The sequence below is a fragment of the Schistocerca americana genome, chromosome 9, assembly GCF_021461395.2.
Source record: "Schistocerca americana isolate TAMUIC-IGC-003095 chromosome 9, iqSchAmer2.1, whole genome shotgun sequence".
NCBI classification, from domain to species: domain Eukaryota; kingdom Metazoa; phylum Arthropoda; class Insecta; order Orthoptera; family Acrididae; genus Schistocerca; species Schistocerca americana.
The window spans coordinates 31,866,703-31,878,927 of record NC_060127.1 but is presented as its reverse complement, the minus strand read 5'-3'; the positions used below and the strand labels follow the sequence as shown (position 1 = coordinate 31,878,927).

The 12,225-nt window shown below is 44.3% G+C and overlaps 1 protein-coding gene across 3 annotated transcripts in view; it reads right to left on the bottom strand.

Moving 5' to 3' along the window:
• The window catches only part of LOC124551002 (connectin-like), a 750,563-nt gene that overhangs the window by 127,927 nt on the left and 610,411 nt on the right, over positions 1 to 12,225 (bottom strand). For 2 of the 3 annotated variants that reach the window (XM_047125840.1, XM_047125838.1), the window contains one exon: positions 3,589 to 3,700. The gene's annotated coding sequence lies outside the window, so the exon portion shown is untranslated. Of the gene's footprint in view, positions 1 to 3,573; positions 3,701 to 12,225 lie in introns of all 3 variants that reach the window. The other variant, XM_047125839.1, reaches the window with a different exon arrangement.

Genomic DNA, 12,225 nt, shown 5'->3' with positions numbered 1-12,225 from the left:
AGTGCACCCCGAAAAATGGCAACAGCACATGGCAGCTGGATGGTCACCCATTCAAGCGCCGGCCACGCCCGACAGTGCTTAACTTCGGTGATCTCACGGAAACCGGTGTATCCACTGCGGCAAGGCCGTTGCCTTGGAACTATAATAGTGGCGACTATTTACTTATAGCTCGTTCAAAATAGATACGTGTTTCAAAGTTTTACTGACCTTCAAAGTAGCAACCAGCACTGTGTATAACCCGTTGCCAGCGATGTGGAAGTCATAGGATACTCTTAGCAGTGCGTTGTGTTGACACTTAGAGCTGCGCGGTCTATTGCACAACGAATTTGTAGCAGTTCTGAAGCGAAAGCCGTGAAGTGTTTCCTTCAGTTTAGAAATCGAGTTGAACTCACGAGGGCTTAAGTCAGGAGAGTACAGTAGGTGGTATAGCACTTAGCAGCCCCATCTGTCAAACAAATCAGTAACAGCTTGCACTGTATGTGGTTGAGCATTGTCCTGCAAGATGATGGTCAATCACTTCTTTCTCTATGCTGCTCATTTTTTGGAACACAACCTACGACCATCTTAGGGACAGAAGTGATGACACTTTCTGCAGGACCTGACCATCATTTTCAAAGACAAATGCTCAAGCGCGTACAGTGCTATACCGCCTACTGCACTCACCTGACTCAAGCCATCGTGATTTCAACACGATTTATAAACTGAAGGAAACACTTGACGCCATTCACTTCAGAACTGCTACAAATTCGGCGGGCAATAGACCGCGCCGCTCGAAGTGTCAAGACACCTGGAACTGCTAAGAGTATCCTACGACTTCAACATCGCTGACAACGGGTTATACACAACGCTGGTGAGTACTTTGAAGGTCAGTAAAACTTTGAAATACGTATCTCTTTTGTACGAGCTGTAAATAAATAGTGGCCACTATTACAGTTCCAACCCTCGTATATTACTGTAAAAGATTAAGTAGATACCTTCATTTTCTCCCTTGAACTATGTCCTCTTAACCTGAACTAAATGTTGTGTCCTAACAGAGGATAGAGGGAAGACAGGAGGTTTAAGGTCAGCCTGCAAATTTCTGAGCGGTGAGGAGCAAACGCGGAAAGACAAATTCCCAGTGAAGACAGGTGGATGATTTGGAACAGCGCCAAACTCTGTCGCAGGGCTTCTTCGAGAGGCGCGGATTCTGGGACTCGACTGGACGCTTGCAGCAGGACGCTTATGGAATTCAGGGGTTTGATTAGCACTGTTTATTAGGAATCAGACTAACTGCTACACTGAAGGCTAATTCTAAACGCTAGAAAAATCAAAGGAGGCATCTGGTTGCACAACAGAAGTCAGTGTCTGAATCCAAGTGGATGGGTGCCAACATAAGTAGCTAACACTAGGAGCACGATACGTGAGCACTTGCGAGCAGCACTCCAAGTGAGAAAAGCGGACGCGTCGGAGCTTACGAAGGCTGCCCACGAGAGACAAGGAGTCGGAGCCGCGGCGATATGACTGAGAACTTCCCACCAAATTCAAAAAACACATGGCGTGTTAAAGACTCGTGGCGGCGCACTATTTCTCCCATCCTACGGTCGGCCCACTAACCAGTCGGCACTTAATCAGCTTCGGCTAATCTGACGAGTCTATCTGCAACTCCAGGGCGCCCTTGGCCAAACACATTCAGATTCCGCCCCTACTCGGTAGGTAGGGATGCTTCTAGACTTCACATTAGCAGACTCCAAGTTTGGTATCAACAGCGTTCAGCTGAAAGCTTAACATCACTGCCACTCCTATTATGGCCAGCAAACCCAGTGTTCAAATGGTTCAAATGGCTCTGAGCACCATGGGACTTAACATCTGAGGTCATCAGTCCCCTAGAACTTAGAACTACTTAAACCTAATGAACCTAAGGACATCACACACATCCATTCCCGAGGCAGGATTCGAAACTGCCAACGTAGCGGTCACGCGGTTCCAGATTGAAGCGCCTAGAACCGCTCGGCCACACCGACCGACTAACAGCAGCGTTTTACGTCAGTTGGTTCCGTCCTCCGCCCTTCTTTGGGTGGGGCTACTGTAGTAGCACTCCAACCCACTGACGTTGCAATTCTCAGGAGCAAGTATCAAGCTTGCTGCCGGCCAGTGTGGCCTAGCGTTTCTAGGCGCTTGAGTCTGGAACCGCGCGACTGCTGCGGTCGCAGGTTCGAATCCTGCCTCGGGAATGGATGTGTGTGGTGTCCTTGGGTTGGTTAGGTTTAAGTAGTTCTAAGTTCTAGGGGACTGATGACCTCAGATGTTAAGTCCCATAGTGCTCAGAGCCATTTGAACCATCTGAACCATCAATCTTGCTGCCTCTGCTAACAATGGAACCTTCCCATCGCACCCCCCTCGGATTTAGTTATAAGTTGGCACAGTGGATAGGCCTTGATAAACTGAACACAGATCAATTGAGAAAACAGGAAGAACTGAGTAGTCCATGAGCCACATATGCAACATCATGGACCATGCGAGCTCAGGAGCGCCGTGGTCCCGTGGTAGCGTGAGCAGCTGCAGAACGAAAGGTCCTTGGTTCAAGTCTTCCTCCGAGTGAAAATTTTACTTTCTTTATTTTTGCATAGTTATTATCTGTCCGTTCGTTCATTGACGTCTCTGTTCACTGTAATAAGTTTAGTGTCTGTGTTTTGCGACCGCATCGCAAAACCGTGCGATTAGTAGACGAAGGGACGTGCCTCTCCAATGGGGACCGAAAACATTTGATCGCAAGGTCATAGGTCAACCGATTCCTCCACTGGAAAACACATCTTATATATTCTATACGACACTGGTGACGGCAAATGCGTCACATGACAGGAATATGTTATCGACCCACCTAACTTGTACACTTGGCGATTGGGTAAAAAGATTCTTCTACCTTGCCCGATTTAGGTTTTCTTGTGGATTGGATAATCACTCCCAAAAAAGTGATGAAAACATAAGAGTTTGTCGCATAAACTGAAAATAAAAAATTAAACTTTTCACTCGATGGAAGAGTTGAACCAAGGACCTTTCGTCCCGCAACTGCTCACGTTACCACGAGACCGCAGCGCTCCCGCGTTCCCAGTCTCCTTGATGTTGCATATCTTCCCATGAACTACTCAGTTTGTATATTTTGCTTATTTTATCACAGTTCCACACAACTTCTTCCTGTTTTCTCAATTGATCTGTGTTCAGTTTTTCAAGGCCTATCCACTGTGCCAACTTATAACTAAATCTGAGGGGAGTGCGATGGGGAGGTTCTCTTGTAAGAAGTGCCTTTTCGTGGCCATCTTATACTTTGAGGGCTTATAATAGCATCTAGGCGGTGGATGGAGTTACCAGGTGATACTCTGAAGTGAGACTACTCCACTGCGACAGCTGCCCAGAGCGTCTGCAATCTGGACGGCTCTACTGCTGCTCCTTATCTCCGGTAAGCTAACGCTGCCACTTTTGCCTCCTCTCTGCAATGTGCCTCTCATTTCCTACCTTGGAGTGCTCTTGATGTCTGCCAATAGTCATAAGCGTAACAACGTACAAGTCATTATGCCATGAATATACGACATCACTCACCGAAATCAGACTCACCTAAGCGACAGTAGCAGCTCAGTCGCTGCAGATAGTCTACGGCGCCGGCGAAGTCAGTGCGTCATCACAGTAGGCAACCACCAGGAGGAGAGCTCGCCCTGTGTCTCGGTCCCTGAAACAATCCAGAAAAAACGCAAAATGTTAATAAAACGAACACCGAAAGTTTTTGAAACTGTAAATAGAGTGGGACAGGGAGATGAAATGTCTCCATTATTAGGCTACTCAAATGCGTGTTGACGAAAACACCACAAGAATGGGTAGAGAGAACAGAAGAAAAGGGAATAAACAAAATGAGATTTGGAAAGAAGAAAGGGAGAGAGCCTTTAAACTGGAATTCAAAAACCAATTATCATAGATGTAGCTTTAAAAAGTGTTTTGATGTAACGAAATTGTTTCGTAAAAGTTTTCATCCCCTGTTTGACTCCATTAGAAGTTGAATTTCCAAAGAAAACTAGCACATATTTCGTTGTTTGCAACCGAAAATCAGAATACATGTGATCATATACTTAGCTTTAAAAATGCTTCCATAAAGTTACATTTTCATAAAATTCGTCATCCTATATTTTACCCCTTCGTACAAGTTAGTAGATCTAGTTAAATTCTACAAAAACAATGGAACACTTAATTCTTATTTCTAAATGAGAAGTCAAATGCCAGTTTTCGTAGATGGAGCGTTAAAAATGGTGTAACAGTTCTTTAATAACGATCTATTTTTTAAAAACTTTCCCTCACTATTTTACCCAATTAGGGGTTGAATTTCCAAAATTGCTGTAACACAATCTTACTTTTGTTTCTGAACGAGGAACCAAATACCAATTTTCGTGCTTCTAGCTTCAAAATTGCCTTAATAGCGTCATATTTTCATAAAACATTTCATGCCTTATTTCGCCCTCTTAGTGGTGGAATTAGGAAAAATCCCTTCTTCAGCAATACCTGAAGTATAAATCAGCAACCTCTCCAAAATTCTATTATTAGCGGTTTATGCTGCGCTACGATGTGTCAGTGAATTACTCAGCTTCAGAACCAAAGAACACTATAAATTGAAACAATCAGTGCCGTCACAATGATATCATTATTTTCATTATACACTGGAACTTATCTGGAGACAAATGCATACGTTATACAGATTAAATTATATTGTTTCTGCAGTTTCTCACTCTGCGGGGAAGTGTGAGCTGTTATGAAACATCCTGGCAGATTAAATCTGTGTGCCACCACAGGACTCGAAAACGAGACTCTAGCCTTATGCGGGCAAGTGCTCTACCATCAAAGCTACCCAAAAATTACTCACAACTCGCACTCACAGCTTTATATCCGCCACAACACCTCCAAAACATGAGAACCAAAGCTGTGAGGACGGGTCGTTAGTCGTGCTTTAGTAGCTCTGCTGGTAGAGTACTTGCCCATGAAAGGCAAAGGTACCGGATTCGAGTCTTGGTCTGGCACATAGTTCAGTCTGCCAGAAAATAAAGAAAAACTCCTTCCGGCAACAACTTTACCGAAGCGCAAGGAAATAACATAACAACCTGTTCCCTAATGGTAAATGAATTTGCAAAACTGTAACAAAATCATGTATCTTCCTTCTACCCACAGATTATTTTACAATAATGCAGTAAAATAATATAATTACAAGCAGAATGGCGTACAGTAATTATTTAGAATTCACTACTAGGTAAGTCTTCACTGTATACCAGATAGGCATTGGCAAATACAAGACGATCTACACAGAAATGCAACCAACTGTATCATCTACAAGGAAAATGCAAAACACGTATGAAATACAGTAACTATTACCAATACGTGATTACTTGACACCTGCCTTACCGTGATTTCAAACACACAATAGTAATCACTCACACACATGATACCACGGTCATGCTACCCAGATAAATTTTAAAATAGTTGTAGAGCCATCAAATTCCTCAGACTTCACCAGGTTCGTTTTTTTTCTCTCTTTCTTTTCAATCAAGCCTCTTGACTGGTTTAATGCGGCCCGCCACGAAATCCTGTCCTGTGCCAACCTCTTCATCTCAAAGTAGCACTTAAAACCTACTTCCCCAATTATTTGCTGGATGTACTCAAATCTCTGTCTTCCTCTACAGTTTTTGCCTTCTACATCTCTCTCTAGTACCATGGAAGTCATTCCCTCATGTCTTAGCAGATGTCCTATCATCCTGTGCCTTCTCCTTGTCAGTGTTTTCCACATATTCCTTTCCTCTCCGATTCTGCCCAGAATATTTAATCCAGCGGCCTTCAGCCGCTCCGCATGGTGATCTCATATATGTATACGATTTATCTTATTCCTAAATTTAACTGTGTCATGTCTTTTCAAAATTGAACTTATTCTAAAGCATCTGTTTGGAGGCCTTCAGCCGCGAAGCAAATTTAATTCTTTCAAAAGTGTATTCGTGAACTAAATGATAATAAATTACAATTGTGAAATGAATGTGACTGCAACTCTCTTGGCCCTCTCCACAAACCTAATCACCTGATCAGGCCTGCGTGATTTAGCGGGCGTTTCAGACTGATTGTATAAGTGGCTGAGATGGACCACCATGTTACTGACTTGCTCAATTTGTGAAGCTCTTTCACTTGAATAAACCATCAAAATTCTCTGAAATAGTAATCATTTATTTATCTGTGCATGTACATCACGTCTGCCAATTTGTGTCCCATCTGGATAATTCCTTCGTGGTGTGTCGTTTCTTTTTCTTAGAGCGTAAGAATAATAATAAAAGAAAATACGTTTCCTGAAAGGGTCTGCGATCGCTGTGGACATTGTGAATAAAACTGTCTACATCACTCAGTATACACTGGTGTCCAAAATTAATCTAATTCAGGATATAATAATACGAACTGTCATCAGATGTCAGTACGATCGTATTCTGCATGGGGGATGGCATTCCGGTGAATAGACAACATCGCGGAGGATGACGTCAGGAGAATTATCAAAGAGGGTAATGTTTGCCGGGTAGTCCCACATCCACAATCGCTGTGTACACAGCCACAGACTGTGCAGTATGGCACAGAGAAGACGCCCACCAGATACACTGCGGAGGAGGGCCACACGAAGAATGATAGCAGGACAGTGGCGAACTGATATGTCCCGATGGCTTAATGGGAATCTTTCTGGTGTTTCTCGGATGAGGCAATGGTCTATGGAGACCGAAGCTGTACCCCGAAAACAAACACGGAGCCAACCACGAGTGGCACCAGAAAGAGAAGGCCCTCATTTGGGTGTAAGGGCACGACGGTATCGCTTTATTACCGCACGGAAACTTGTATCTGACATTGGACGTGTTGTATCTAGGCAAACGGTGTAAAGGAAGCTTCGATAGAGTGGCCATTTTTGTCGGAGACCTATTGTATGTGTACCTTTGACGCGTCATCACAGAAAGAAACATCTAGAATGGAGCCGTCAATTTGGCACCTGGATGGTGGAACGGTGGACCAATGTTCGTTTTACAGATAGGTCCCGATTTGGTCCGGGGAGTGATTCTCGACGGTTTCCTATCTGTAGGGACCAGAAAATTGTAGAAAGAGATCGATGCCGAGGAAGATCCCTAATGGTGTGGGCAGGCGTATGTTGACTATTTGAACACCTCTCCATGAAATTGTATGGGAGAATAGGCAAGGTTTAACTGCTGCAGGTATTGTGACGCCATCTTTGGAACCCATGTACGGTAGTTGCGAAGTGTTTTCGGCCCAGATTTCGTACTGACGGACACTAATGCTCGTCGTAGTAGAGCACGGATGGATGACGTTTTCTTGGAAAAGGAAGACATTGCATGCATGGCATGGTCTGCTCCCTCTCACTATTTGAATTCCATAGAGCATGTCTGGATGCACTAGGGAGACGGGTTGCATAACTTCAGCACCCAGCAACCACTCTCCAAGACTTGCCAGCGTCTCTGTAGGAAGAATGGGCGTTATTGCCTCAATATGACATTGATGACATCATTCACTGAATGTGTCGTCGTTGTCAGGCCTGGCCGGCCTCTGTGGCCGAGTGGATCTAGGCGCTTCAGTCCGGCACCGCGCTGCTGCTACGGTCGCAGGTTCGAATCCTGCCTCGGGCATGGATGTGTGTGGTGTCCTTAGGTTAGTTAGGTTTAAGTAGTTCTAAGTTCTAGGGGACTGATGACCTCAAATGTTAAATCCCATAGTGCTCAGAGCCATTTGAACCATCTGCCAGGCCTGTATTGGTGCCAGAGGTGGTCGCACCGGATCCTGAGCACATTATCCAGTTGTCGGAATGTGTGCGCAAGTCCGATAATTTTGAAAAAAAGAAGAACTTTTTCGTCTGCACTTATCCATGCTGCAGTTGTTTATTTTCTGTATTCTTTACACGGTTTCTACTTTACTATCACCTGTTTATACTGTTTTGTTGCGAAATAAACGCAGTCTCGCACAATATCTGTATGTTTTAATTTAAACACCAGTGTATTTATTTACAGTGACGTTTCGGCTACTGTCATCGTCAGATCAAACATAGAACTTGTAAATCCATGTTCAGTGTCACCTTCAAGAGGCTATGTTTGTAAGTGCGATATCAAGTGCTAATTTCTGCTGACGCCCCACTTACACATAGGTTTTCCTAAATCGGACAATGAACATCGCTTACAAATTGTGACTTTAGACCTGATGATGCCAGTGCCCGAAACGTCGTCATAAATAAAGTCGTATATTAAGCTATCTAGAAGGCTGTATTCAGAAATCGAGCTCTGAGGCGGCTTCGGTGTTCCTCCGGGCTATTTTGCAATAGTGTGGTAGAGTTATCGGCCTTTGGGCGGCCGGAAACTATAATAAAACTGCAGAGCCATTGTACGGTGTTTACGCCGTGGCCCCACGGCAGACCGCTTGCTAGCTGGCTCCATTCCGCCGGAAATTAAACGACGCCCCCAAACAAACAACAGCCATAAAATATACGCGGTCACGTTATTTGTAGCGGTCCGCCGTCGATATCGGGGCTGCTGTTTCCTCCCCCCCCCCCCCCTCCCATCTCCCGCCAACCCTCTCTCTGTTTCTCCTCTCCACGGGAGCGCTGCCAAGTAGAACGCAGCTGGTGCAGTCGGGATGCGCGTCCTTCCTGCCAGGCCTTCCCAGAGGAAGTGTTTGCTGTTGGTCGGGGCGAAGACAGCGCCCACCTGGTGGCCTGTGTTCCCGGCGCAGCGCCGTATGCAGTCAACAGATGAGAGACCACGCGGCTGTGGCAACAGATCCGTATCGTGAAGGGAACGCAAGGCATCCAGTAGTAAAGTTTGCTGACGACATAGTTCTTGTAGCCGGAGTTACGAAAGAATTAGATCTACGAAATAAACGTTTACTGCTTCGGTCACTTCTTACTTCGTTGTTTTGTGCAAAACTGTACCAGGCGGCATCCTCTTTCATTCCTTACCCTCATTCCATATTCAAAATGGTTCAAATGGCTCTGAGCACTATGGGACTTAACATCTGTGGTCATCAGTCCCCTAGAACTTAGAACTACTTAAACCTAACTAACCTAAGGACAGCACAAAACACCCAGCCATCACGAGGAAGAGAAAATCCCTGACCCCGCCGGGAATCGAACCCGGGCGTGGGAAGCGAGAACGCTACCGCACGACCACGAGATGCCCATATTCACCTACTACGTTTCCTTCTCTTCCTTCTCCTACTATCGAATTCCAGTCACCCATGACTACTAAATTTTCGTCTCCCTTCACTATCTGAATAATTTCTTTTATCTCATCATACACTTCATCACTTTCTCCGTCATCTGCGGAACTAGTTGGCATATAAATTTGTACTACTGTGGTAGCCATGGGCTTCGTGTCTATCTTGGCCACAATAATGCATTCACTATGCTGTTTGTAGTAGCACACCCGCATTCCTATTTTTTATTCATTATTAATGCTACTCCTGCATTACCCCTATTTGATTTTGTATTTATAACCCTGTATTCACCAGACCAGAAGTTTCGTTCCTCCTGCCACGGAACTTCACCAATTCCCACTATATCTAAATTTAACCTATCCATTTCCCTTTTTGAATTTTCTAACCTACTTGCCCGATCAAGTGATCTGATATTCCACGCTCCAATCTGTACAACACCAGTTTTCTTTCTCCCGATAACAACGTCCTTCTGAGTAGTCCCCGCCCGGATATACGAATAGGGGACTGTTTTACCTCCGGAATACCTTACCGAAGAGCACGCCATCATCATTTAACCATACAGAAAAGCTGCATGCCGTCAGGAAAAATTACGGCTGTAGTTTCCCCTTGCTTTCAGCCGTTCGCATTACCAGCACAGCAATGTCGGTTTGTTAGTGTTACAAGGCCAGATCAGTCAATCATCCAGACTGTTTCCCTTTCTTACTAATTGCTGGTAAATATTTCGGCGTGTGAGGCCGAGGTTCACTATACTCTCCAGTTCCTAACGTTTCCTCCGGAACTGCTCTGGGCAGTTTCGGAAGCGTTGCTCCTCCGATGAGTGTTCCCAATTGAAGGGTCGGACGGTGGACTGTACGGCTGCTCCCGGCGGAGATTCGAGTCTTCCCTCGGGTATGGGTGTGTGTGTTTCTCATTAGGATAGTTTCGATTAAGTAGTGTGTAAGATTAGGGACTGATGACCTTAGCAGTTAAGTCCCATGAGATTTCACACACATTTGAAGGGTCCGACGCCTGAGAGAGCCGTATATACTGTAGAAAAAGTGGGCGTGGCCAGAGATACACGTGATAAGCAGAGATGATCCTTGTCAAAGATAAAGCTCAACTATCGATTGTCGTCTTGTCAAAGATAAAAAAGTGTTTAACGATTGTGCAGAACTACTGTTTATATGTCGCTATCTTTCATGGTCTGTTCTTTCCTATTAAAATCATTGCTATGTTTATATATTTCAAGGGATTCTCCAAACAGCATTGATAATAATAGTCCGTCGTCGTAGATAAGACTTTGGTCTCAGAAAACTTCGCTTCGTGACTTTGTGGCTGAAGAGCATGCTCTGCCACACCCGATCTGTCTATTATTCCTAGTCGGCAAGGACTTCTGTGTTCCTTTAGCAACTCACGCTTCTCTTGGTTGTTCGACTATAAACTTTACCACACGTACAAGGTAATTTATATACGGCACATGCTGACAGGGAAGGACATATATCCTTCACAGATCAGAGTACTTGTTTGTTTCTCAAAAAACCGGTCGAATGTCATATTTCTGTAAAATATTTCCGATCTGATCTGTTACATTTTTAATAAAGTGGTGCTGGCCCTTCAGCATTCGTTATTTGGTCGTAGAATTCTATTTACTTCTTTCCCCGAGTAGCCATTTATCCCGAAAGCCCGCTTTGTACGCTTTAATTCGACTTCCAGGTAAAAAAATATATAAACATAGAGATGATTTTAATAGGATATAAGAGACCATGGAACTTACAGACATATGAACAGTAGCTCTACACAATCGGTATACAGTATCTTTTTTATCTTTCACATGACGACAATTGATAGTTACGTTTTATTTTTGATAACGATCATTTCTGTTTATCACGAGTGACTCCGGCCACATCCCCTTTTTCTACACTATATATGTCGTTCTCAGACGTTCGACCCGCCAGTCAGTAAGCCTCAAGGGAGAAGCAACGCCTCTGAAGACATCCAGAGCAGTTCTGGACGAAACGTTAGGAACTGGAGGGTTTCGTGGACAACGACCTGATAATCCGAAAGGTTTACCAGCAGTAATGTCATCCTGCCGTGCAAGGCTTCACTCTATCACTTGTTAGTTACGATTTAAGCAAAACACTTTTCGGCAGAAAACTGCCATCATCAGTCGTATTACAGTTTCACGTGTATTAGTGTAATATGTGATGAAGTTTAAGATCTCCGTCACTGAAAGGCTTACTTCTACATTTACATCATACTCCGTAAGCCACCCAACGGTTTGTGGCGTAGGATATTTCTCCAACCACTAACTGTGTCTCAACCCCCCCCCCCCCCCCCCCCCTCCCCACCTTTTCCTGTGTCAGTCGCGACGGCGCGTGAGAAGAATGATTATCGGTAGGCCTCCGTATTTGGTCCAATTCCTCAAATTTTTTCATCGTGGTCACTTCGCGAGATGTATGTGGGAGGAAGTAACATGTTGTTTCTTTCTGTTCGGAAAGTGCTCTCTCAAAATTTCGATAGTAATCCTTGAAGTGTTGGCAGAAGAGCCAACACTGTGTTGCTAGAGGAGGCCGAAATGCACGCGTTTAATTACACGCTGACTGGCGTGAGGTCTGGAACAGGACAATATCTTGATAATTGCAAATAAAGTACGTAGATGATATAATACTTAACTTTAATCCACAATTGTAGAACATCGCTCTTCTTTATCTATTCTATCAGTCTTAACTGGTAAGGATCCCCTATGGATGGACAATACTCAAGAATCGGTCCAATAAGTCCCTTGCATGCCACGTCCTTGGTGGATGAGTTACATTTCCTTAAGATTATTCCTGTGCGTCTCAGTCTGGCATCTACTTTTCCCAATGTTTGTTGTATGTGCTCATTCCGCAAAAACATTTTACGGTAAACTCGTTTACTGTTTCCGCTTATTTGTCATAAGTGTTCAGTACTGTAGTTGTAAATTAGTAGTGTCCTTTTCCTATGTTTGTGCAACATTTTACA